The sequence below is a fragment of the Mus caroli genome, chromosome 16, assembly GCF_900094665.2.
Source record: "Mus caroli chromosome 16, CAROLI_EIJ_v1.1, whole genome shotgun sequence".
In the NCBI taxonomy this organism is placed as follows: domain Eukaryota; kingdom Metazoa; phylum Chordata; class Mammalia; order Rodentia; family Muridae; genus Mus; species Mus caroli.
Genome location: NC_034585.1, coordinates 24,989,605 through 25,016,706, shown reverse-complemented (window position 1 = coordinate 25,016,706; position 27,102 = coordinate 24,989,605).

Sequence of the window (27,102 nt, the reverse complement as noted above, 5' to 3'; positions counted from 1 at the left end):
ACACACACACACACACACACACACACACACACACACACACACACACACAAAAGAATTAATGGTAGTCTCTGGGGTGAATTTGTGATGACCAAATGGTTCAAAAGCAGGTACTATGTAGATAGTGGTTAAATCTGAAAATATCTCACAGTGGTGAATTTTATTAAACATCCTTTAATTGCAACTTATGTGTGGTAGTTGCACAAATTGTAGGCCATGTAAAGGCATGCTGTGTGTAAGATTATTTTATAATCTTCCAGTCATAGGAAAGGTGGTCAGATCAACTAGTCCAGAGGCTTTTGATATGAGTCATGACCTATTTGGGGAGTAGAATGACTTTTTCACAGGTGTCACCTAAGATCCTCAGAAAACACAGGTCTTTACATTATGATTCATACATAACAGCAGCAAAATTAGCGTTTTGAAGCAACAAAATGATTTTGTGGTTGTGTGTCACCACATCATGAGGAACTGAATGGAAGGGCACAGCATTAGGAAGGCTGAGAACCATTGGTTTAAGTAATGAATTTTCTTATTGTTTGTATTGCCTTACAAACACTTAGAAGCAAGAAAAAATTCTTAAAATTTAGTATGAACATCACACATTACTTATATATGAATTAAAGGCACAAATTACTTTATAGTAAGAAGAATGAATAAACAAGTTTTTCAGAGACTCACAGGGTCTAGTACCATGGATAAAGAAAGCAGTGAGAGTTACATAAAGGACACTGGACAACAAAGCTCTTAATAGCAACTTAGTCTCTAGAGGCGGAAGGCCGAGGCTTGGATCCAAGTTCTGTCAACGACAATTTGAATGTCTTTAAGAAGTTATCTTAGGCTCTCAGCTTCAGTGCCCTCTTGTAAGTGGACAGAATTTTAGTGTATTCCTTTTAAGTGGTAATATACATATTAAAAGAGAAAATTGATTTTAAATGCCCAATGTTTTTATTATAATTATTATGGTTATTAGAAACATATTGTGAGGAATTCATTTTCTCCTAGTGAAGACCAGTGTAGGATTTGCTACGGTGGCTTTCAGGAAGTAGCAACTCAATAAGGCTGGGGAAATTAAAATTTTTTACAGTTGAAAATGGTTATTTCAGGCAGCATATTCCAACTGCAGGTGAGATGACCGACAGTCAATATTGCTGTTCACGTATGAGGTTCATGTGAGGACCCAAGGAATAGATCCGGAGACATAAATAATGTCAGAGCACAGACTATCTCAGAGTACTAAATCACAGCTCTCTTCTAGATGTTCTGTTGTTTTCTCTACAGACATTTAAGTAACTTGCTACATGATTCCCAGTCAGTCATAAAACCTTTACAATACTGTTGTAGCTCCAAGAAAATACTGTAGGTCTTATGTACAAGTCCTCAGACATAATATTGGGACCCTGAAAGTATATACATACAGTGGCACTTAAATACAGACATTCCATGGTATTGTTCATACATATTGTTAACAAAGATTATAATATGAAGCCAATTGGCTGCGTGATCACATATTGTGCAATGGCAACAGAGGTGCTGAGTAGTTTAATGCCAAGTAGGCATCAGGAGCACCTTTTCTCTTGTTTTATGTAAACAGTTTCATTCACTTGCTATTTTTTCTCTCCACAGACTACAGACAGTGCATAAGACAGATAGTAATGTAAACAGACAGTGTACCCTGTACTGTTAAAGTCAACAAAGCAAGAGAGACAGCAGAAAAAGAGACTGTCGTCTAACAATTGATTCTGTCAGTTACCATCTCTGTAGGATAAGAACATCCTAATTTGTGTGTTTTATTCATAGGAATCCCAGTTCACAAGGCTCTAAACAACTCACTTTAGTCCAGCTTATAAAACACCTGTCCTAGACCAATCTCATACTGGTGTCTGGGAGAGAGGACAGAAATGGGTGAAATTGAGAAGGGCCATGACCTCGGCCCTATGTACTCATAATTCATGCAAAGCAGATCATGAAAGGTGCTCTGATGCACAGTTTCCAGAAGGAGACCTATTTCTCAGTGGCAAAATGAAATTGGGAACTTTAAGGTCACACACATTAAAATATGTTATAAACTGTAGGATGTTAGGAATTTCAAAGTTATATATCGCTTCATGATAGGGATACCATGAGAAATTGATAAATTTGAAACATTTTGTGGGCATAAAAACTTTAAGGTCACACACATTAAAATATGTTATAAACTGTAGGATGTTAGGAATTTCAAAGTTATATATCCCTTCATGATAGGGATGCCATGAGAAATTGTTAAATTTGAAACATTTGTGGGCATAAAAACACATAAGAAAAGACTCAGAATCTCAGAATTCTAAGAATATTAAAAAAAAATCGAACTGGCATGATCATTTTAATTAGTGCTCCATTTTTGTATTATCTTCTGTCAGCCTCAAATATTGTGTGAAAATGAGACTACTTATGTTCATCATTCACCCAAAAATATAAGTAAGTAAATACATAAATACATAAAACTAAAATGACAAGATGGCTTAAGACAGCAAGAAAGCATGTTCAAATGTATCTACGTTTGAAAACCATTGTCATATCAACACTTTCAGCCAGCTTGTATAGCATAAGAATGTGCACTCAGAAAATATGAGGAATGGAGTCCTGGAGAAGGGCACCCAGCATAAACGTGACATCCATGCTAGAGGGCAAAATAGAGAACACTGGCTGGGATGGACGTGGAGATTCTGGGAGAAAAGGGTCTGGGGTCCTTTCCTGATAATGGCTTTGGCTCTTGTACAAGTTTTGATGGAATAATAGCCCTGCATCTTCTTTTATCTTCTGTAAGACAAATGAGAGTATTCATGAATAACAACAAGTATGCCAATGGGCTATTTTAAGAGTTAAATAAACATAAAATACTTAGCACAGTGCTTCATTGTCACGGAGATTAATAAATATTAGTCACCATTACCCTTCTTAAAGTTGTATTGCTGTTCTTGACATTCGTTTGTGATGCGATGAATAATAGTTGTTACAGATTTATCGTTGCCTTAGAAAAATCTCGGAGCAGAATGGCCTTATCCCGTTGGTGAGGGATACCAGACCATCACAAACTCCTTACCTAATGTCTAGAAATTTAGGAATGAATTTAGCTATGCTCCTTGCAGTTTCAGGAATCTGAGGCTTTTTCATTAACAACACCGCACGGTGCCTGTACCTAAGCACACCATATATTTAAATCTCTCTTGTAGTGAGCTTCTTTTTAAGAGTGTGGTTGTAGTTAATTATGTAAATATATTTTGCTTCACTCCAATCCCTGCTTGACTGAAAGTTCCCTAGCGGCATAGACTAGGCCAAATTTATCTTCCTACACATCTTTCTGATTGTTACATAGGAGACCTTTCACAGACATTTGCATAATTAGTGCCCTCTTGGGTGAATTGAGAAATTATAACATTTTAGAAAATTTCCCAAATGACTCATCAATTTCTCACTGATGTATATTTCCCTAAATAATTCCAGAAGTCCTTATAAACAGCAATATAAGTTTCTTGAGCTCTGGCTTGGATAGATTTGGTTCTTATGAAGAGTTTCTCATTTCAGCCTGTAAAATTAATGAAGTGGTATTTATAGCTGAAAAGCCGTTGGCTTGCTTTAGCTCACTCTTTAAGTGGCAGTGGCTGGAGTGTGTCCTTTCCATCTCTGCTATCATACAGGTCGTCTTCAGCCTCTGGGAACCTATTATTGAATGCAGAAAAACTGTCAGAGTAGGTCAGCTTGTGACAGAAACCTGAAAACAGAGCATTTTATGTGGGAAAAGATAAGATTTTAAGAACATGGATTTTCTTGCTTTTGTCCTGTGACTTGCTCGATTGAATTTTGAAGAAAATATAAAATGCTCCCTTATACATCATTTTCACAGATACTGCACCTAATCCTCCACCTGGGCTGTGCACAGCAGATATTCAAAAGTGTCATATGGTTCCATATCACGTTAGTACAACTCTAAAATAGATGGTTTGAAATATCATGAGTAATTAATAGTAATATCCATATGCTTTTGGAAAATGGGAGGTATTAGGGACTTTGGGATACTAAAATTAGATATTTTTGTTTAGTTTTGAAGTTATATTTAGTGGATATACTTTTCACAAGGGTCATATCTTGATTTCATGAGATTACATTAGAAGACTGTTATTCACACACACACATATATTTGAGGAAAAATAGAAATTTAATTTAACTCATTTTAACCTAACAATCTGGTAGGTTCCATTTTACAGTATATAACCATAACTCCACAGAGGTATCAAGCTGACTTACTCTGCCTTTATGATATTTATAGAACTTGTCTTGATGGTAAATTGTATACTGTGGATATTTTTAAATTGTAGAAAATGTCTTAAAGTAATATATTGGTTTTAATGGAGACTATGCTTTAGTTTAAAATAATTACATTACAAATAAACATGAACAATGTAAATGGTTAGCCTTTGAAATATCAATTATATAAATTATAAACTTTTCACTGAAATTAATATTTAAATGGAATAAATAAATGTTTCCTTTACTTTATGTGTTATTGCTTAATTTGTACTGAAGAAAGAATTGATCATAATAAAAATCTCACCTCAAACTCAATTAAGATTTAAAAATGAGTATGATCTGACAATGGCTTGGTAAATATCATAGAAATAAAACACTTTATAATCCTTTATCCACATCTCTCCTGATCTCACTTTAGTTAATCCTATCCACTTTCCTATTTCTTGAATTTGACATGTTTTGAACAAAGTAATTTATCAGAGATGATCTGGAAACTTAGGCTCAAAATGTCTGAGAAGTTTCTCCTTGCCATCTGGAACTCTGTCTGCAGCAAGTTCATATTGGAAACTAGTTATTTAAGACTGTGGACCTAAGCAAGTATCCCAGTCGCAGTCTCAAAAACAAAAGGCATCTCACTGAAGATCAGCAAAGCTAAGCTCACTGCTGACTACAGGAGACTGTGGAGGGAAAACAGAACTACTGAATTGAGTCTTGCCTTAACTTCCCACCATTAAACTGTGAACTAAAGGGTTTGGTTTTGAGCCAGTGAGCTTAAGGAGGGTTTGTCAGGCAGAAGTTGCAGACTCATACATCATATTACTGGCATGTATCTCTACTAATATAGCTACTGGCATGTGACTCCAGAAGTATCCTCAACTCAAGAGCTGGCTGATACAGTTAATACAGTTTAAAATAGTCACCCAGGACAGTATATTTGACAATAATAGTATTGAATAATTACATTGAATGTCTCAAGTAGGCTGAGTATACTGGGAGTCACACTAAATATGATTTAGCCCTTCTGGTGGAAATGCTGAGGTTTTCTCTGTTTAGCCATGGTGATGGCCATGGGCTTTATGTATTATATATTGCACTGAGCTAGGTCTCCTGTAGCCTTTTTATTCTGTAGGATTTTCTTTTTTTTTATCATGAAAAGATGTTGTAATTTGTTGTAAGAGGCCTTTTCTACATCTAATGAAATGACCATGTCTTTTCTGCCCTTGGATTTGTTTTTAATGTGGTGGATTACATTTATTGTTTTGTTTGTCAAAACATTCCTGCATCTCTGGGATGAAGGCAACTTTATCATGGTGAATACTATTATTTATATGATGATGGATTTTTTTATTTTTGATAATTTTTTTATGTCTCTTCATCAGAATTTTTGGCTTATTGTGTACTTTTTGTTATTGTTGCATCTTTGGTTTTAGTGTCAGGGTACTAATAGTCCTTAAACTCATTAATCCATTAAATGAATTTCAATGTTTTCCTTCCTTTTCCAATTTATGGAATGATTTGGGAAGTGCTGTTGTTATTTTCTCCTTGAAATTGTGTTTGAAATTTGTACAATAGCCTCTGGCCCTGAAGCTCCTTTTAGTTAAGAGATTTTTAATTATTTCTATCATTTGAATATTAGGATATGCATATACATACATATGTACATCATACTTGTACACATATACATCACATGCACATAAATATTAATGTACAGCATATACATATTATCATATTCATGTGTATGAATATGTACATATGCATCATATAAATACACATATACATATCTATGGATATGTATGTGAGTGTGTGTAACTGTGCCTATGAGTGCTGAACCACCAAAGCCAAATTCATTAAATCCCCCAAAGCAGTTGTGAGCTGCCAAACATGGTTGCAGGGAATGAAAGGGCGGTCTTCTGAAAGATCAGTATGTACTCTTAACCAAGGAGTTATCTTGCATCCGCCTCTAGCATTTTCACTCTTAGTTTCCACAGACAGGGTAAGGAAAGGATAAAGTGAGTTGAGGATAGGTGTTGGTTCAGTCAATTTCAGTGTCTTAAAGTCCTGAGTCATCTCTTTTGTACCACCTAACAATTTTCCAAGCTCTTTAACTCACATTCTCACGTTTGGATGCAGTGATGACCCTCTGGAGACACTCAGGATGGGATGGTTATCTTCATTTTAGAGAAGAGAAACCTGAAACCATGAAAGCAAGGGCTTCATGTAAGTATGCAGAAGGCCAGGGACAGAACATATTTGCTGCTCTCTGTGCTTCTCATGGGATGACTTAGCAGTTCTGCTGCAAGGATATTACTATTTGCATCTCTCCTCTAGGAAGAAGAGAAAGAAGACCCTGGTTTTTGGCAGGGTTAGAGTTTAAGAGTCCTTAATGGTTTCCCTCTGGTTCCCCAAGAGAGTACTCTTGAGGTGATGCATGAAGTCAAGTGACAAGGAGAGAAGAGAGAAGAGGCCCCATTCTAGTAGATAAGGTCCTGAAAATTTGTGGACAGATCATGAATTGCACACACATTCTCACAGAGACACATAGAAGCAATGGTAGACATGCCTCGGAGGCTTCCTATATAAGATTTGCTTAAAGCCCAGGTTTCCAAGTCAGTCTTAGATGCAGGGCATCTGTGTCCACTTATTTGGCATCCTTTGGCTTGAGATAGGGTATTCCTTGAATCCAACAGTTTTTATTCTGTGGGTTGCAACCCTTTTTTGGAGGTCAAATAACAGTTTCACAGGGGTTACATATTTGATATCCTGTGTATCAGGAATATGATTCATTACAGTAGCAAAATTACAGTTATCAGGTAGGAAGGAAATAACCTTATGAGGTCACCACAACACCAGGAACTGTATTAATGAACTGCAGCATAAGGGAGGTTGAGAATCATCACTAAAGACTTCTTGTACTGCCAGTATAATAACAATGAATTTTTCCCAGCTTTTAATCATCGTAGCTTGGTATCTCGAATTTCTGAAGGTTAATTTATCTAAGTGCAGTATTCTTATCTGGTATGGTATTTTTCTTTTAGGAATTTGAATCTGTAATTTTATGGTTTTCAGTTATCCAAGGTTGTTACTGAAGATCTGTTGTTCTAATGGAGGTACTTAAAGTTTACTTGAGGTTTGGCTCCTGATGATTTTAAGATCCTTCCTCCTGTAGATTTTTGTAAGCTGGACTCTAACATGGTGCTTAGTGAAAACCTTGTTCCACCAAATCTTTGCAAGATCCTCTGTCTCATGCATGTCTCTGCATGTCTCATGCAGGTCCCTATGTATTAAAGGTAATTTTCATGTTTCATTGAGTAGGTTTTCTAGCTCTTTTCATTTCCTTTGTATTCAGAAATTCAAGGTTTTATCAACTTTTAAAACTGTTGTTCCATAAGTCTCAGAGAATTTCTGCATTAAGATTATATTGTTGAAGGTGTTTTAAATACCCAACTAGACTTAGATATTCTTTCTATTCTTTGATCTGGTCCATGATAGAAGCTTTCACTACATATTTTTCTGGACGATTCGATCTTTCATTTGTATTTCGTTCATTTTCATGGTCTTTCCCTTTATTTTACTGAATCTCTCTTTAACATTAGAGATCGTTATTCTTGTGATCTAACTTGGATGTCTGTGTTCCCTTGGGTCCCATTGATTCATCTTGGAATCATCTTTAAGGATTTATTGTAAAGCTTTACATGCAGTCTTTACTGTGATGTTGCTAATATGTTATCATTTTGCTTTTCCCATGTCCTCTCATGTCATGTCATCAAGCATCTCCATAGGCTCAGTGCTTCTATAATGATGCCTGTTTATACAGCTCTTAATTGTCTCTACAGCTCTTATGAGTTAGCACATGCAGTATAAGGCTGTCTTCTGAAGATATGGCATAAGAGCAGTTTGGTAAAATGTGCTGACTTTGGTTCTCATTATGTATCATAGTGTAGTAGTTCCTCAATTATAATTGGTGGCACCAGTACTGGGGGAAGGTTTGGAGCACACTTCTGAAGTCCAGGCAGTGATATGCAGGTTACTGGCATCTAGCAGTAGAGGCAGGGATGTGTTCTCTTGAAGGGAACACATGGGAATAATAATAATGGAAAGCAGAAGGAAGTGATGGGTTGCAGGGACTCCAATTTCCAGAGTTTAAGTACTTCCCCTATGATGTCTTAGGAGCATCCAATTTACCACTGCACAGAAACTCTCATTCCTATACTAAGGACCAATGCATTACCTTGGATTTTCTTCTAAATATCAACACATAGAAATCACACTTCAATAAACAATGGAATAGTTTGTATTTGGTTTTTAAGATATATACTACAGATGTTCTAACAAAGATAAGTCCAAAAGTAAAAACAGCCCTACCATCATTGGCTCCTCACATTTTTCCTTCTGTTTCCACTTCCTTCTCAGCTAGTACAACTACGGTAGAAAGACAGAACCTCTTGCCAGTTGAATGAGGTACTGGTATAGTTCTATATCTCAAAGGTCCCGCATGTTGACATTAACTATGACTTTTGCACAGGAGCCCCACCAGAAAGATGCAGAATTTGTAAAATCTGCTTTAACAAGGTCTTAAGTTTTGTTCTCCATAACAATCACTGTTCGGGACAGGCAGAATAATACAACTGGGCTAGAGAGGCTATTGATTCTAGCAGAAAACTTACTACCATTATTCTACTAAACAGACCCCTGAATACTTATTATTATACTAATAGACTAATACATCACTTAACTCTATCAGTGAAGCTTCTATTTGCCATCATCAATATGGTGATTAAAAGAGATCCACAAACTTGTAAATATGCAGAAAATAAGAGACTATAGAATGCCCAGCTCTAAATGAATTTTCTATCCATACCCCATATTTTCCAAAAGCTTCTACCAAAAGCTCAGGGGTCATTAAGAAGAATGGAGCTGTGGCACTGGCAGAAAAATATATGTAACCAGAGATTTAATCAAATTAACTAAGTTAGCGTCAGAAACACATATATCATATACTTCCTCTCATTTGTGCTTTGTAGAATTTACATACCTAAATAAACTCATGTATGATTACATAAAATAATTTACTTTCTTAAATGAAATGGAAATGAAACACTGTAATGGAACGAAAAGGACCTACAGGAGTAAGGAAAGGCAAGGAAAGGGTGATAAGCATCCTGTGGAAATTTGTTCAATGTGTATGTTAAACCTGCCAGACACTTATTTAAATTTCAAAGGGAGAAATTCTTACTTAAAGCAATATCCCTTAAGCACAATAGTCTTATATTTTAATGTATAGGAGAGCCTCATTTCATGTCCAAAATAGTGAAAAAAAATGCTATCATTTGAACTTTATATAGAAAGTAAATGCATTTATAAATATCATTTATCTTTGTGTTATAATAATGTTTTATCTAGAATATATGATAAGAATATAATAACTGAGGTTTGAGGATAGACTGCAGGGAAACTGTCCCAGTTTAATTTCTGTTGCTGTGATAATACACCATGACATAAAAAGAAAAAAAAAAGGAGTAAAGGGGTTTATTCTAGAAATTTGTGCATGCTCTTTACCCAGCTAGCTTTCTTTACTCTTAGACAAACCAGGGAATGATGCCCTGCCTCCACATTCAGGCTAGGACTTCCCACATTAATTGTGGCTATCAAGAAAATCTCCCACACACATGCCCACAGAGCATTCTTATATAGATGATCACCCACTGAGACTCACTTAAGGTTGTATCACACTGACATTTAAAGCTAACCATCACACTCATTTAGCACACCCAGGGACTACAGCACACTCTTAGTATTCTCTTAGTGAAAGCACTTTTCTTTTCAGTTGTTTAAAAATAAATTTGATCTTTAAGGATCTTGAGTAGCTTGGACTCCACATGATAGCTGAGGTGCTAATCAAATTCCACATTGTGTGTGTGTGTGTGTGTGTGTGAGTGTGTGTGTGTGAGAGAGAGAGAGAGAGAGAGACAGAGAGAGACAGAGAGAGAGAGACAGACAGACAGACAGACAGAGACAGAGAGACAGAGAGACAGAGAGACAGAGAGAGACAGAGAGAGACAGAGAGAGACAGAGAGAGAGAGACAGACAGACAGAGAGGCAGAGACAGAGGCAGAGACAGAGACAGAGAGACAGAAAGCCAGAGATAGAGAGGGTTGACTCTGAAAATAGTATTTTGTTTTTGTTGCTCAAAGTCCTGGAGAGTTCTCAAACAAGTGCATTTATTAATAAATGAATAATTTGAGGAATCATGAACTTTCCTAAAGCAAGAATATTCAGTACTGTGCAGTGTGTGTGCACATACATGTGAAAATGTAAGAAAGAAACAGAAGCAGAAAAAGGAAATATCTATGTCTATGTATGCATGTGTGTGCAAGAGGAGAGAAGTACAAAGCCAGGGTATGTAGGGCACATGTGAGGACACATCTGTCTATGTAAATGAAAGGAAAGAAAAATGACAAAGACCAGAGACAGAGACAATGATAAAAATAGAGATGGCTTTATTTGTCACTAGAATCAACGTCATTTAAATCAACAAATAATCAAGGCAACTTCATCTTAAAGATTAGCATTTAGTGTTAGAGCCCCTGAGCACTGTTGCATTCAGTTTCATCACTAAGAATTGATCAAATATTCCCTCATTGCTTTTATGCTTTACTGTTGAGAGGTTTTTTTTCAGTATGTTCAAGAACACAAGAATGACATTATAGTGAAAAATCTAACTGTTCTGCCATTTTATTAGTTAGCATCTAGTTAACTTAAAAATCTTTAATTGTGCATATATCATCAGGGTAGAACATGGTATGCAAATTATTAAACAATCCAGATATGAGAGAAGCCAAATTTGAAGGTTTCCATTTTACTTCTTGTAGTTTCTATTTTCACTGTTCTGATGGAAGATATGTGTTGTTAAGGGTTGGTTAAATACTTTTTAGATAATATTTTGTGTTGGTCAGGTTTTTCTTCACTTGGTACATGACTGAAATAGTTTCAGAAGGTGAGCTTGGTTCATTGGCTGAGATGTTTCACTGTGCATTTGGGTCTCAAGCTTTGGGGCTGAAGACAGGATGACAAATCCTGGGGAGGATAGTATGTGGTGAAGGCTGCTCACTTCATGGCAGCTCAGAAGTAATGAAAATTGCAGGAATTCACTGCCAGGTGGACACAGAGATACCCACATGTCCCTAGTGAAGTACAGTCTGGCCCCAACACATAAAGTTCCAACCATCTGTAAACCAATTTATCAACACATGAACCTGTGGACGCATTTCAGATTCAAACTCATATTCTTTCTTTGTCTCTCTGTAATGTGGCAAATTGAAAATAATGACATATGTGTGTGCCCTTCCCCCAGTCTTGAGCAGGGTAAACAGACCTCCAGTGCTTGCCACAATGCCTTTAACAACCCAGGTGGAGTCATTGTCTTACTGCCTGCACCTGCAATTTCCTACAGGAACTTAGAAGAATAGCCTGTCCACTGAGCTCTGCTTTGCAATTTAATCAAGCTAAAACAAAGGATAGGTTTTGTGGCTTTCCCTTTATAAACTGGAGCTGCAGAAATAAAGTTTGAGCCTTGATCAGAACCTTTGTCTTGGATTCCTCCTTCTCTCTCATCCTGTTCTTTTCATGTCCAGCTCCCCTTTCAGGAAATCTAGTTCACCCATGGCTGCGGATGGCTACAGGTTGCAACCCAATGAGGGGTCTAAAAATGGGGGGACCCACTGAGAAACACTGTATTTGGTGGAGCTTCACAGAAAACAGAAGAGAAGGAACAGTATCCTACACAGTATGCAACAAACAACATTACAGCTAGCACTAGTAATAAAATTTAATTTTTGGAGGCTGTTGTTGCAGGAGGTACATTAAGAGGATACAGCTAGATTGAAGAGGTGTTGACACAATGCTGAATTCACCTAGGATTGACAGCACAATGGGACAGGGGAATTCTATATAGGCATTTCAGCAGCCAAGAGCTGCATCAGGTGAGAGGAGCAAGATAGTAAAATCACTATCTTGGATTTTTTGTTAATCCAAATGAATTTGCAAATTTCTCTTTCTAACTCTATGAAGAATTGATTTGGAATTTTGATGGGGATTGCATTGAATCTTTGTGTTTTGATTTGCATTTTCCTGATGACTAAGGATGTTGAACATTTCTTTAGGTGCTTCTTGGCCATTCAATATTCCTCAGTTGAAAATTCATTGATTGTACCCCATTTTTAATAGGGTTTTTTTTGATTCTCAGGAGTCTAATTTCTTGAGTTCTTTGTATATGTTGGATATTAGCCCTCTATCAGATGTAGGATTGGTAAAGATCTATTCCCAATCTGTTGGATGCCATTTTGTTCTATTTACAATGTCCTTGTCTTACAGAAGCTTTGCAATTTTATGAGATCCCATTGTCAATTCTTGATCTTAGAGCATAAGCCATTGGTGTTCTGTTCAGAAAAATTTTCCATGTGACCAAATGCTTGAGAACTTATTTGGAATTTTGATGGGAATTACATTGAATCTGTATATTGCTTTTGCAAAGATGGCCATTTTTACTATATTAATCCTGACAATCCATGAGTATGGGAGATGTTTCCATCTTCTGAGATCTTCTTTAATTTCTTTCTTCAGAGACTTGAAGTTCTTCTCATAGAGATTTTTCATTTGCTTGGTTAGAATCACGCCAAAGTATGGAATATTATTTGTGACTCTTATAAAGGGTGTTATTTCCCTAATTTCTTTCTCACCCCATTTATCCATTGAGTAGTGGAAGGCTCCAGATTTGTTTGAGTTAATTTTACATCCAGCTACTTTGCTGAAGGTGTTTATCAACTTTAGCAGTACTCTGGTAGAATTTTTGGGGTCACTTAACTACAGTATCATGTATCATATCATCTTCAAATATTGATATTTTGACTTCTTCCTCATACCAGTCAGAATGGCTAAAATAAAAAAACTCAGGTGACAGCAGATGCTGGCGAGAATGTGGAGAAAGAGGAACACTCCTCCATTGTTTGTGGGATTGCAAACTGGTACAACCACTCTGGACATCAGTTTGGTGGTTCCCCAGAAAATTGAACATACTACTACCTGAGGACCCAGCTATAGCACTCCTGGTCATATACCCAGAAGATGCTCCAACATGTAATAAGAATATATGCTCCACTATGTTCATAGCAGCCTTATTTATAATAGCTAGAAGCTGGAAAGAACCCAGATGTCCCTCAATAGAGGAATGGATACAGAAAATATGGTACATTTTCACAATGGAGTACCTCTCAGCTATTAAAAATGATAAATTCATGAAATTCTTAGGCAAATAGATAGAACTAGAAAATATCCTGAGTGAGGTAACCCAATCACAAACGAACACACATGGTATGCATTTACTGATAAGTGGATATTAGCCCAGAAGCTCAGAATACACAAGATACAACTCAGACCACATGAATCTCAAGAAGAAGGATGATCAAATTGTGGGTCCTTAGATGGGGAACAAAATATTCACAGGAGTAAATACAGAGATAAAGTGTAGAGTAGAGACTGGAGGAAAAGTCATCCAGAGGCTGTGTCACCTGGGGATTCATCTCATATACAGTTACCAAATCCAGACACTATTGTGGATATCAAGAAGTGCATGCTGAAAGGAGCCTGATATGGCTGTCTCCTGAGAGGTCTTACAAATACAGAGGTGGTTGTTCACAGGCCACCATTGGACTGATGATGGGATCCTCAATAGGAGAGTTAGAGAAAGGACTGAAGGATCTGAAGGGGCTTGCAACTTCATAGGGAGAACAATAATATGAACCCACCAGACCCCCAGAGCTCCCAGGGACTAAGGCATCAATCAAGGGATACACATGGCTATAGCTGCATATTTAGCAGAGGATGGCCTTGTCAGACATCAATGGGAGAAGAAGGCCTAAGTCCTATGAAGGTTTGATAGATACCCCAGTGTAGGGGAATCAGGTGTGAGATGATGGGAGTTTGAGGGTGGGTGAAGGCACACCACCATAGAAGCAGGGGGAGGGAGGATGGGATAGGGAATCTTTAGGAGGGGGAGAAAATGGGAAAGGGGATAACATTTGAAATATAAATAAAGAAAATATCCAATAAAAATGGGGGGAAAAACAGTTGTTAGAAAAATTCTCTGTTCAAGTAGATTTGTGCTGTCCATGGTTCCCAAAAGTAGGAATGGTAAATATATAAATGACATGAGAAAGAGAGAGAAAGAGAGAGAGAATAAGATATTAGAAGAGCAGTTGCCCCCTGTCTGAGATGTGTTAACAAAAGAGAAGGAAAATGTATATAAGTTATTTCAGAGCTCTCCTAGGGTCAGGAGGAAATTGGGAGACATCCTGCTTCCTCCCTGGCTTTTTCTGGAGATATCTTTGGTTCTGGTTGTACCTAGGTCCCATTGGGCCATCTAGTTCTCTTCCCTCTCTGCCTATTGTCTGTCCTTGGTGCATCAATCTGTCCATGTGTTCAATTTATCTCTGTTTTTGTTTCGTTTCATTGTTTGGATTATTATTGTTCTGTGTTTCATGTTCAAAAGAAAAAAATGGTCAAACCTTTATCTGCTGGATAATTACCCCTTGATTTAGTTTAACTTGTTTAAAAGGCCATCTCAACTGGTGTCCTGAACCTGTAGTTAGGTGTCTATGCTAGCTAGAGATACCCTGCTAGGAGATAATTGTCTGCCAAAGCTGCTTTTAAAGCGGTCAAAAGCTTTATGGCACCTTTGATAAGGGAGCTGATGGTTGTTTTTTCCTTAAAAAAAAAATCTCTGATTGTGATTATTGGGTTCAGAAGGTGCTATTCTCTTAAAATTATAGCTAGAAAAAGTAAGAATTTTGTCCAGTCTAAATATGTAAGATGTGTGAAGCCTCTTCATTTTTGTTTCTGACTGGTTTTAAAGGTATACATATGCTCTGCTTGTCTTACTTATAGAGTATTGGCTTATAATTTATTGGGTATGATTAGAAATTTGTAACATTGATAATAGAAAGTTAGCTTAAAACTGGTGACCCAAGGTTGGAGTCATTCAGACAGCAACACGTGGCATGAGCCAACCCAGGAAACAGGTCTCTAAAGATACTTCTAAATTGGGAGAATATTTTATGCAATTCTTATTCTAAAAACTAGACTTATAAAGGATAGGATTCAAAACAATGTCTCTTTAATGAGGTATTAAAAGCTGCACTGTCATGTATTCATATATAAGAACTGGCAGTCAAACTTTGTATTGGTTTTAAAAAGAATGGATTGTTTAAAACTGGGATTTGTTTTCCAAAATTATGGGTATGCACTAATAATGCAAAAGAAACTTTAAAATATAGTTAAGCTGCCAGTGTTCCATTGGCTGCAGTTTGCAGTTTGATCACAGTCTCACACTTATTTGTAATTAAGAAAAAAGTCAGAGAGGTGGAGATTGTTGCAGTGTTTATGAAGGGTTGATGAGGCTATGGAACATGTCGGGCCATTAGAGCCTGACTTGCCTACTCTACCTGCAATTTCAGGAAATTCATATAGAATTATTATGAAATTGGAGGAATGTTTTCATACTGTTTCTTTGCATTCTGGTGACCGGGAGGTTTGCATTTAGTGAGCTTGCTTGTGATTTTGAATAACCCTTGAAGTGATATCATTAAAAGGTTTTGCCTCAAAGAATGGCTAATGGCCCTACATTACGACAAAAATTTGTTTCTGCTTCAATGCAAGAAGTTAGGACTTTTAATCCTTCAGTGTATATTATTCATTATACGGATATTTTATTAGCTGATCCTGCTGAAGGAGTTTTACTACAAGCCTTTGCTCCTTTTATACAACAAGCTTTCAAATTGGGGAGTAGTTGTTGCTCCAGAAAAGATTCAAAGGCAATATCTTTTTCAATACTTGGAGCCTCAGTTATATCCTAAACAAATTTGAGCACAGAAATGTTGTGGTAAATCTCTCCATCCCAAATATGACCTAGCAGTGAAAACACAATACAATTAATATGAATACATGCCGTTTGGCTAGATTAGGCAGATCTGCCACTACACTACCATCTTCCACATCTATGAAAACCGTTAGAACTTGTGACTTCTCCAGGTCATGTGCTTCTGCTCTGCTTTTCTTCTTCTTCCTCTCTCTCTCTCTCTCTCTCCACCATTTTCTCCTTCTTCTCTCTCCCCACCTTCTGCTCCACCTTCCCTTTTATTTGCCCAAATTTATTTTACAAATTAAGGTGAGAAGCAGTTTTACAGGAAATCACCTAAGTGCTGATTCATTCCTTATTCTCAGCCACTAACAGGAGAATGGAATTAACATCAAATATAATTAGCTCCAGGGCTATCCACAACACAGAAAACTCAAATAAGCAAAGATAGTTTGCTTTAAATGATTTTCAATAGTTGTTAGAAGATGTTAATTGGCTAAGACCTCATCTTAAGCTTACTACAGGAGAACTTAAACCTCTGTTTGATTTTCTCAAGGGGAATACAAATTCTAATTCTCCTGGACAATTAACTGATGAGGGACAAATAGCTTTGCAGAAAGTAGAGGAAGCTCTTAGCCAACAACAAATACATTATATAGACTATGATCATTTGTTGGCTGTTTTACAGCAGTCCTTTGGCAAAAGGGACCAATAATGTAAATTTATCCTTCTTTGTCTCCAAAGAAAATTTTAACATTCTATTATGAAGCTGTTGTTGTGTTAATACAGAATTGTGGAATAGAATCATGAAAGTGTTTTGGAAAGAGTGTCTTAAGAACTTGATGAAATATTTGCCCCTTATTCTAAACAGCAATTAAATTGGTTATTGCAGAATACTGATATTTGGCCCATTTCATGGCAAGCATTTTAGGCAAATGTGATAATCATCCAGAAGACAAGTTGCTAGAATTTGCCTCTATACATGTTTTTGTATTTCCTATTAATTTACTCATGCAGCCAATAGAAAATGTGTTTACTGTATTTACAAATGGCTCATCTAATGGGAAGGCAGCACATGTGATTTGATCACATGTTTATTCTCTCAAGTTTACCCCCTGCTTCACACATAATTGAATTACATGCTGTAGCCACTGTTTATGAAATGTTTAAATATCAAGCTTTTAATTTGTATACTGATAGCCAATATATAGCTCATAGTTTACAATTGCTTGAAATTGTTCCTTTTTTAGATACTGCCAATTCTCAAATTTTACAGTTATTCATACAAATACAGCTTATTTTATGAAACATGTACTGTTCCTTACTTTATAGGACATTTAAGAGCTCATATAGATTTGCTTGGACCCCTGGGTAATGCCACAGCAGATTTATATACAAGGCAGATTATAGGCCTTACAGAAACAATTAGCCAAACAATCTCATTCTTTACATCATCAAAATAGTAATAGTTTGAGACAACAATTTAGTATTTCTTGAAAATATGTACGTCAAATTGTAAAGACTTGTTCTCAGTGTCCTCAATTTCTTCATGTACCACATAATGATGTTAATCCTCAAGGACTTGTACATAATCAACTATGGTGAATGGATGTTACTCATATTTTCTTAATATCTCCTAAATGACAAGGTATTGTGGAACAGACCCATGGAACTTTAAAACAATATCTGCATGAAAAACAAAAAGGGGAGGAATTATATCCCCATACACCACAAAATTATTTAAATGGTGCATTTTATTTTAAAATTCTAAAACGTGGATGCCAAGGAACTCTCTGAGTATGGGAGGAGCAGCTACTGGCACCTCTTCCCTGGTTTTGTAAGGAAAATTATGAGCTCCTTAGAACAGCAATAGATGCAGATATAGAAAGTACAGAAACCTCTATTTCACATTTGCAAGAATCTCTAGCCTCCTTGTTTGAGATAGTCTTTCAAAACAGGAGAGGGCTTCATCTTTTATTCCTTCAACAGGGAGGATTATGTGCAGCCCTCCATGAAGAATATTTCAGGATTCCATGGCTAAAGTTTGAGAAGAACTAGCCTAAAGGAAAAGAGAAAAAGGACAGAATTAGGAATGGTTTGAATCCCTATTCTCCACTTCCCCATGGCTTACAACTTCAATTTCTACACTGCTTGGACTGTTAATTATAATGTTGTTGCTCTTAACTTTTGGACCGTGTGTCTTAAAATGATTGGTTGCCTTCACACAGGATCACTTTCCGCAAGCTCATGTATTCACTATGGCATCACTATGAAGAAGCACATTGAGTGCATATTCATATGTCCTTTGTGGCTTTGGTCTGAATGGGAAAGAGTGTGCTATAGCAGGCCAGTAGTTAGGGATGGGTAAGAGTGTTCTGGAACTCCTATAAACTTAAGACAGGGACATAAACCAATGTTATGTTTGTTCTCCATGACAGGTAAGAAGGAGCAATATAGACACTGACCTAAGACAGGCACATTCCCTTGTCACTCTATATACCCTAGAGGGGATTATGGAAAACAAGTAAATCTTGCGTCCACCCCTGCCCCACAGCATCCCATCCATCTTTAATGCTCATCTTTAAAAAAACACAAAAAAGGGGAAATTGTACCCTTCCACCAGCCTTGAACAGGCTAAACAGACCTTGAGTGCTTGCCACAATGCCTTTTACAACCCAGGTGGAGTCATTGCTTTACTGCATGCACGTGAAATCTCCTACAGGAGTTTAGAAGAATAGACTGCCCACTGAGCTTGAGCTTGCTTTATAACATAATCCAGCTTCAACAAAGGATAGCTTTTGTGGTTTTTCCTTTATAAGCTAGGGCTGCAGCATTAAAATTTGAGCCTTGATCAGAACCTTTGTCTTTGCTTCATCCTTCTCTCTCACCCTGCTCTTTTTATTTCTGCTATCCCCCTTTCATGTAACCCAGTTCATCCATGGCCACTGGATGGCTACATATGGGATTTTCTGGGATTTTTGTTAAAGTGAAAGTTTCTATCACTTACCAATAAACCTTATATGTGTTCACCTGTTTTCCCACAACACAAGTTTTTTGGCATTGGATGAAATGATTAAGATACTTTTATCTTAAGAGATGATCGATGCTAATCTGACCAAAATTACACCCAAACTAAAACCTTTAATGAATATGTAAAACCAGGCATTGAGGCAATGTAAGGTGTCACATTCCACTTCATGCATGTTAGAACACAGCCTCTCAGAAGAATGACAAGGCAGTCCATGAAAAGTGACCTCCTAGGACCCTGTTCTTCTGGAGCCTTGTGGGATGGGCAAGGAAACACAATCCTCAGCAAATCCTGAAATTGGTATTATTCACCATCTTTTATTCTGTTAAATTTTTCCAATTTGATTTTCCTTCAAGAGGTTTTGAGGTCATTTTCATTTTATACATAGAAATCTTAGAATACTTTATCTTCCTTACTCTGTAAAACCTCTCTATTAATTGGAAATATTTTGTTGAAAATGATTAAACTTGATCTAGTGTAAAAGCTAAATGGTCTTATTAATGTTCCCAAAATGGGCCTATTGGATGGTTTCCTATTTGTGGAAGAAGAAAAATAAATGAAGGTTTATTCTCAAAACAGCCAATTCTGAAGTCTACCTCCAAGAACACACAGAAAAAGGAAGTAGGGGAGTCTGGAGTGTGATTGAATGGCTGGGTATTAGGTCATCTGTAGGCTGTATAGGCATAAGCTTATGACTCTTCATACAATGTATTTATAAACTGGAGGTGAAATCAAGATCTAAGGGTATACATTTTGAATGCCTAACATCAAATAGTCACCCACAAAACACTTGAAGAGGTGGTTCCCAGGGAATACAAAAGTCATTCTAGCCACTGTAAAGTAACTGTGACAATTTTAACACCCTAATCGACTCACCAGAGGTGTTATTTGGAGCAAACAAGAGATCATCAATATAATGTTTAGCTCTGCAACCACAAACCTTTGAAAGTTTAAAAGTTATCAATACTTCAAAATTTACAAAAACAAGTTATTATAAACTAATTTAAAAAATAAAGCAAGTGAAGCTAGAAGTTTATTTGGGATTACTTTGAACTTTACTAATGTCAGAATTATACAAGAATAAAAATCCAGCCTCAGATTCAGCTATATTAAAGCAAACTGTACAAGGTAGAATATAAAATTACTTTAGAAGGACAAAGTAAAATTTGTGCTCCTGAGATAGGCTACCTTCTTGCTAAATACGTTTGCTATAGTTAATCCATCAGGCACGTTACTCTACTGTATCTGAATAAAGATCATAAAAGCAAAGAGATGGGCCAATAACCATGTTCTTTCTAATTCAAAAAGATTTGTGTTTCTCTGGGCCAGGGTGAAGACAGCTTGTCTTCAGCTACCACTCACAGGAATGGTTGTTAGTGCTATCTATAGTCTGTATTAAGTGTTCTCAGTGGTTATCTGGAGCTGAGTGTAAGTTTATGCAAGACCCAGGGAGCATGGCTTAAGCTACTGATGGCACCATCTGTTTTATGGTACTGACCAATCACAAGTTCAGGCTGGAGATAGAGTAAGCTGTAAAAGTATGCACTAATTGGAATGCCTCAATTAGAAACACAAATCTAACCCTGCTTTAAATACACAGAGATAATATACAGAAACATAAAATTCAACATTAGTGATTAAAAGTTCAGAAAATGAAAGGCACAATATTCCTTCCATAATGAACAGAAAACCGAGGGGAAAATAACTTTCAAAATCCCTTTCCTATTATATGTCAGTCAGAACCTTCTTCCTGCTGTTTGTAAAAGCATAGTAAAGTCTGGCCACTTCCTATTACAATCCCTTTTACCTGCAAAGTCTCACAAGTTCATGCTACTATACCCTGAGCCTAAGGAATATGAAGGTTGAGGAAATACAACATTTTAACTATCATCCCTGTGCCCATGAACTTTCAGAAGCAAATTCATGTTTACACTAAGACTAATGAAGAAGAATAAGAGTTAAATACTTCTTTGGGAAGCCATTTCTCTGTGTAATTTTGTCAACTATTCAATCAAATCTTTAGTATTAATCATGGAGGGAATAATTGACTAAGATAAATTGGCTCAGCATCACTTATCTATGCCAATCATTCCAGCCATCCATGAACTGGGGAAGATTTTGCACCCACAATGTCCTGTTGGCATAATGTGTGTACTCTACTGGAGTGTGGGAAAAACCTACCAGTTTATACTGTCATTTTTCTCAATAAGTGGCAGGGTATGCCTTGGTTCTCAGCCTTAAGTCTCAGTGTTGAGCGTGACTTTATCTGGTAAATGAGCTTGGTGATATGGCTCTGTCATATGCTGCTATGGTCATGTCATAGCCTCCAGCATAAAGTAGCCATGAAGCTACAGATTGACTCACTTTTAAAAAGCCATTTTTCAGGAAGAGATGCTAAACCCTGGTCATCAAACAATGAAGTCAAGACAAGTCGAAGTTTGCAGATCTAAAAAAAAAAAGCCAGAATTCAAGAGAAGCCATATTGGAAGGGAGCTGAAGGGTCTTACTCAAAGGACCATTTGGCTCCTGCTTCCTAGGCCTTTGATAAGAAAAGCAGTTAAAACAATATAGACAGAAACATAAGTGAGGACAACTAGTCAACCACACAATTATATTATGTGTATCTAAGGCTTCTATATTCCATGTCTGTTTTGAAATAAGCTTTGTGATGTAATTTAGACAATGAATATCAAGTAAGCTGATGCAAAAGGTACATATGTCTGGATTGAGTCTGATGACTCATCCATAAGACCACAGTGATTTTTTTTATTACAGTGTCATCATACAACATTCAACATCTAAAAGGTAGCCTTGAACTGTAAAGAGTCTTGTCGTTTGTAGATAACATTCATCATCTCTCACATGTAAGATAGCTCATCCATTACAGGTAAAGGCTGGGTAACAGTGGTATTACAAAGTACTGTCTGCTTGGCCAACAAAGGCTAATACTTATTTCTACTTCCTGAATAGTAGACCCCAGGCTTTCAGTTTGCAGTTTGCAAAAAGTTACATAGCATTCCCCACTTCTTTATGGATTCAAGACCAATTGAGCAAGAGGGATTGTCATCAGATAGGTGTAAATAAAATCTCCATTATTTATGTTTAATACTAATAAGGAGATCAGAAGATATTGCATTAAGTCAATGAAAAATCCTTCCTGAACCAAACATCATCTTCAATCTGTGTGCTTTATCATTAGAGAAATTAAGTTTGCTTCAAAATCAAACACCGCCCAACATCAAACATTGAGGAGGAGAGGATGCCTTTGTTCAGGCTTTTTGCTTGCTTTACCAAGCATACCCTGGGCAAAGACAAACCTGCTGACATGTTTATGCATGAAATTTGATCCTTAAGCAGAATGAGGAACAGAAAGAGGCCAGACTCCTGATTTCCCTACACTGTTCATAAGAAATCAGTCTGACTCTGGCTTCTTGGTTTCAGCTCCATTGGATATCTTGGTGACCTAATTCATTTTGCAATTTGAACATGGCCAGGAGACACTTTTTAAAAAATATTTATTTATTTTATGTATATGAGTACACTGTAGCTGAACAGATGGTTGTTAGCCTTCATGTGGTTGTTGGGAATTGAATTAGGACCTCTGCTCGCTCCGGTTGGCCCCTCTCACTAAGTCCCTACTAGCACCAGCCCAAAGATTTATTTTATTATTTATAAGTACACTGTTGCTGTCTTCTGACACACCAGAAGAGGCATCAGATATCATTATGGGTGGTTGTAAGCCACCATGTGGTTGCTGGGATTTGAACTCAGTACCTTCGGAAGAGCAGTCAGTGCTCTTACCCATTGAGCCATCTCGCCGGCTCCAGAGGACACTTTAAATTAACATTGATTTGCTTACTACACAATTCACCTAGCAATGCTTCTGTTAATTTACTTCTGTTCATGTGTATGCACAGGGAGTTATCTTCACTTGAATGCTGTGTATTAAGATTTTGAAATCATATTTTTTTCAGGTAGATAAGCAACAACTTTATGTATAGGATTGAATGAAAGAAAATCCTCATGCTAAATATTCTCAGAATTCATCATTTTAAAACATGTACTTGAAGATATAGAAATGTTTTTCTCTCAGAATTAAACTATAGTATCTGGTGAATCAGACCAAGTGTCCATAAAAACGTAAAGTCATTTGAAAGAGAAAGGATCCATTTTTTTTCCTTAGCTGAGCAGAATGTATATAATTTTCTTGAGTTATTAAGCATATGTAAATGAAATTATAATTCAGAGAAAACTTTGCTTACTTAAAGAGCTAGAAGAAGCACTCATTGAAGCAAATTTTAGCAGCATTGGCCCATATGCTGCATGACAACGAGAAACTTCAGTGTCCAAACACATCTGAGTTTCCAAAGATGAAGCTGTGTTCTGCCCTGCAGACAACAGAGCTAATGCAACAACTTCCACATATTTCTAATCCCCTGTGCGAACATAACAGTAATAACGTATGCCAGATTTAGATGATTAATTTGACATTGTCTCATTACTTTCTTGTCAATACAACTTATGAACATAGCGAACCACTTCACACCTTCTGTGATGAATAATTTTGATTGTCACCTTCACTCACCTGGGAAGATGGAACCCCAATTGAAGGATTACTTTAAACATATTGATCCATGGGCCTATCTATAGAGCATTTTCTTGATTTGTTAGTTAATATAAGCGGGTACAGACTGCTGTGTTTATCATCCTTAAGGGGAAATCATGAGTTGTATAAGAATGCTGGGGAGCAAGAAGAGCAAGGCAGAGAGAGGGGGAGAAAGATAGAGACAGAGACAGACAGAGAGAGACACAGAGAGAACAAGCAGCTATTATCCAGGGTATCTGTTTCAAGTTCCTGTCTGTAGTTCTTGTCTTTGTTTTTCTAGGTTAAAATCTGAAAGACAAATAAAGCCCTTCTCCAAATAGGTTTTGGTCAGTGCAGTGTGTTATCATAGCAAGAGGCAAGCATGCTAAAACAGATTGTTGGAGAGCTTACTGGTAATAGTGCTTTGAGTATTCATTCCTTAATAAGCAATTTCACATTTATCCTCCTGTTTGTACAGCTACACCCATGCATAAATATTTTTCTGTTTTGCTTTTTTTTTTTTTTTTTTGGTTTTTTGGAGACTGTTTTGCTTTTATTGTTATCTATTTATAGCAGTGATATATATACTATATGTATGTATGTATATATATATATATCACTATATATATATGTGTGTAATAATTTCTCATTATAACATGATTATTTTTATAAACATTTAAGTGCTTTTTCTTTTTACTTCTGTATAAAAATGGAAAATTACAAAACTATATTAAAATTTTGATTAAAGCTTTCATACTTCTATCAGTTCATTTTAATAAAATGAAAGTGACTCCAGTCACTGAGTAACTCCTATAAGAAATGTGAAACCTGAAATATCTCATTAACTTCAGCCATATTGTTTATCTTTGAGTAGAAATAAATTATGTGAGTTATTATACTATGACATTGTTCCTGAAAACTTCATTAATGATATTGCAAGATAGTGATTCGTAGCTTGTGTAATGAGGCTTTTAAACAATTAATGCTGACATACTAAAAGGCCTTTTATATTTTTGTATATGATTTTAAATATTTCTCTGAAAACACAAAACTCATGGTTTTAAAGGTATTCAAATGCAAATGGATTTTTTGATAAAAAATAACCTTAATCTCCATATTAATGCATTAGTTAGAACTTCCCAAGCATATATATTCTGAAATACAAAAAGATAAAGTCTGGTAAAACTAAGTAGTTAATAAATATTTTTATACACAATAGTTTCTAGTATTTCATTATTACTTACAATAACCACTCTTAATAAAACACTTACTTCATCAAATAACTGTAAATTATGTTCAGTGGTTTGTCTGACACATGCAAAACTTTAGTTTGTTTGTAAAATACAATGCCATGATACCAGAGAATTCATTTTTCTTTTTAAAAATGTTATGTCAACAAAACTTAAGTATTTTATATAGAAAGAAGTCACCTGATATATCAAAACTAGGACAGATTAGTAACCCAGCATATATACTCAATCCTAAAGGAGTAGAAAATATTGTATAATATCTTGTTATGAATTTTAATCAAAGTAATTCCCCACCTCAAAATTTTCTAGATGAATCCATAAAAATGCATTTTATATATAATCATAAAGAATGTTTTTGAATCATTACTTTTGGGTAGATGCCTCGTATTATGATACAAGTGATTCCTTCTATTTGCCTTTAAAAGATTTGAATGATGGGTTATTACACATTTATTAATGTACAACTTATAAGCATTATTAACTGTGCATAAGTTTAGTAAAGTCAACTCAATGAAACCACTGTAGAATAATATTTGAAACAATTTTTTCCCAAGGAATGTCAACTGAATGACAAATCACCAACCAACCAATTGACCAAGAATGAACTCACCAAATAACCCATCAAACAAACCACCAACAAGTAGCCAATAAAACAAACCACCAACTGACCAGTCAACTGATCTAATAATCAACCAACCTGCCAACTGATAGTCAACTGTTAAAACCTCTTGTGTGTGTGTATATATGTGTGTGTGTATTGAAGATTAAAAGTCTAGAATATGGCATCAGTCATGAAAAACTTTGCAAATTAATGATTAATAGGTATAGGGAAAGGTGGGAGGTATACTGAAGTTTTTGATTGTCAAGTAATATCTATTTTATTTACAGTCAAGATATATGACATAAGATATGACAGAACATTCAGATTATTGTATTAAATACTGCATTATCATAAGAAAGTTGTTTAATAATAAAACCTAAGCTACAATTTTTTATATTAATGAAATCCAACATAAGATATTTTAATAAAAGAAAATGACAGACCAATATCACTTAGGAATGTAAACACTTAAATTTACAGTAGAAATTTGTAATCCAACAAACTATTAAGTAATATAATTTATCCTAGCTATACAAAATTGATGTAGCCAAGGGAAGTAGAATAGTTATAATTTATTATTATTAATTAATTATTTTATTTTTTTTTACATCCCAAATGTTGCCCTGCCTCCAGGTCTCCTCTCACAGATTTCTTCCTCCTATCACCCATCCCCATGCCATTTGCCTCCTAGAGGGTACATCCCGCTATACCCTTCCTTGGCAGGACATCAAGTCTCTACAGGATTGGGCATATCCTCTTCCACTGAGGTCAGAGAAGACAGGCCTGTGCAACATAATTTGTTCTTAGACAAGCTCATGTGTGCTCTTTTGGGAGCAATTTGGGGTCTAAAGTTTTGTAGGTAGATGGTTCCATCATTCCACTGGGATTTCTTTTTGATTCCTGAAGGTGGTTTCTTCAAGTTTCAAATCTCCATTGTTGTGCATTTTGGCTAAGGTCACCCACATTGAAAAATGAAAGCTTCCCTATCCCAGGTCCCTCAGACTTTCTAGAGCCACTCCCAACCCAGGCAACTACATATTTTTATTAATTCTCCTGCCCCTTTGGGCCTCTCTCTTGTCTCCCCCATACCTGATCCTACTCTATTTCCCCCTCTTCTTCTCTCTCCCCTTTCCCATCCAGGTCTTTCCCTCCCTCAGCCTCGCTTGATTATTTTGTTCCATCCACTTTCTATGTAGAATGTAAATATCCTCACTTGGGCCTTCCTCCTTGTTAAATTTCTTAGGGTCTTTGTGTGGTTTAGGTATCATGGGAACTGATACCTAATAGAATAAATTAGTGTTCCTTCTTTTTTTATTTTGTGAAATAATTTGAGGGTTATTGCTACTAGCTTTTCTTTGAATATCAGGTAGAATTCTCCATTCAAACTCTCTGGCCCTGAACATTTTTGCGGTGGGGCATTTTAAATGATTATTTCTTTTTTTTTTT